The sequence below is a fragment of the Pteropus vampyrus genome, unplaced genomic scaffold (genome assembly GCF_000151845.1).
Source record: "Pteropus vampyrus isolate Shadow unplaced genomic scaffold, Pvam_2.0 Scaffold44, whole genome shotgun sequence".
Lineage (NCBI taxonomy): Eukaryota > Metazoa > Chordata > Mammalia > Chiroptera > Pteropodidae > Pteropus > Pteropus vampyrus.
The window spans coordinates 3952303-3954601 of NW_011888825.1; positions in this window are offsets into that span (position 1 = coordinate 3952303).

Genomic DNA, 2299 nt, shown 5'->3' on the forward strand with positions numbered 1-2299 from the left:
CACTAATGCAGTTTTTTGTGACAGGCCAATCTCTATTTTATTTTATTTCTATCTTTTGAGAGTGAGCCTGTGCCTGTGAGTTTAAACTCTGTCCTTGTAGATATCAAGATTCCATCTTGATTCCATCAAGAAGAAAGTTAATATCTCCAACCACAGAACCTAAAATTCACTGAGTACTGGAATCTTGCGTGGCCAAAACTCTCTCTCTATGTTGATCTCCCTTTTGAACTTCAATTCATGCCAGAAAAAGAGATCTAGCCTTTTTAGATGCAGATTTAAAAAGCTTCTGAATCTATAGGTGATTCTTTATCTCATTAACTGATTCTATATGTGATGCTTTATCTCATTAATTAAACCCTTCAAAAAATTTTAAAGAGGAGTTCTATTCCAGTAACAGTCTTAGAAGGATTTAGTAAGAGGCCTCATACTCCACTAAACCTTCCATCACCCAGAATTCTTCTTTGGTCCCCATAAGTGTCTCATCTTGATCCCTTTTTAACTGACTTCTACTTTTTACATGGTGACTTGTTACCACCCATTGGCTTCCTTCGCTTTAAGCCGCTTGATCCCTTTCTGGGCTGATGACCTTGCCAACTTTGGACAGCTAGACCTTGCCCTTGCTGAGTCTGTGACATTTACCTTGCCTTGATGGACGCCCGAAAATCCCATCAGCATTGAGCAGTGGGAGGTCCCATCTGTCCCTGCTGTCTGATGCTGGGGACGGCTGGACATCTGCCCACACTGAGCTTCTGTCTGCACCGGGTTTTTCAAATTGAACTTTCCTCCCTCTAACAGAAGCTTCCAGGAGCATGTGGTGACTCCTGAAGGTCTCCCAGATCAATAAGAGAAGCAAGCTTTTTCTTCCCCTGGAGAGACAGCAAGATGGGTGACTCATCTGTCACTGCTAATTAGCACAAAGGGTCTGAACACTGGGGAACAGAGACAGAAAAGGATTGAGATTAACCAGACACCAGGGTTTTAATTTTTTTTTTCCTCTGGAATGTAGCCTATTTATTATGTGATGTTAGAACACAGAGAAAATAAAGTTAATCAGCAGCAGTAGTCTGTTTAGGAAAGTTTGAAAGAGGGTCACCTCAGAGAGATTCAGGTTACACAAAGATGTGCAGAAGAAACAGCATTTAGCCAAAGATACAAACATAGCTTCATCTTGGAAGAAGCTGGTTACCAAGAATTAGGCATGGAATGCATTCATTAAAGCCTGCAGAATTCCAACCAAGATCTCTTCTTCTCTCTGATGCTAGACCCGTCAAACCAGGAGTTGGAAACTGGTAGCTTGTATTTCGTTGGGCAAGTACAACTTTAAAAATGCTAAATTTGAATGTGAACACCTTTATGTTGCATGCAATTTCCTCTTCCCCATAAGTCTGACCCTCCCTTTAAATCAGGTTCTTTTTTACATATTTACAGTACTAGCTGGCCTCTGAAGGCATTTGAACAGGATTGCTTAGTAATATTCTCTAGAAGGCAGAGGAGATGAGAGGTTGATGATGCCCATCTTGGATTCTGGCTTTTGGAGTCCATTAGGGATTCCTGAGAACTTTGCTGGCCAAAGGGTCAAGGGGGATTCAGGTGAAGGGGCAAAGCTGACTACTGCAGACTGAGCAGGGCATTGGCCTTGTAGCCTTTATCCCATAGTACACTCAAGCTTGCTTATCACTCTGTTGCCTCCACTAGGCACTAGGCTCTAGGCATCTAGAAACAGTTTGTTCCTCAAAATTCTTATTGTTTGGGGGAACTCTCAAGACAGAAATACTAAGGAATTGGCCAAGGTCAATAGCCTAGGTGTACTGTAACTATATTTCCAGAACCAAAATTCAGGTCTCATGGTCCAGAATTGGGAACATAGTATTTGAAATTGTGAATGCCCTAGAAAATTCATGACATATGAGAACTGGAGCTGTATAGATCTTAGCCACTGTCCACTGGGGTATGAGGTGTAGGGTGGCATACGGGGGTGCCTGGGAGAGGGAGATACATTACAGGGCTATACTCACTTGTAAACTGGGATCTGGACTTCTTTCTCAGTGAAGAATCCACTGAATGATCCCGAATTTTCTCCACACGCCTGAAAACATATGTATTCAAAGAGGTAGGGATCAGTGTAGACAACCTTCTTTGTGAGCCTGTGTGTCTCTACAGGGCTGCTACCAGAATTACCCAGGTTACCCATGGTTCTAGGAGGACAGACTTACAACCACATTCTTTTTACTCCAAATTGTATCACTGGAACCTCAGAAAACAATTATGTGAATCCTCTTTAGGTCCTTGCAGGGTCCTA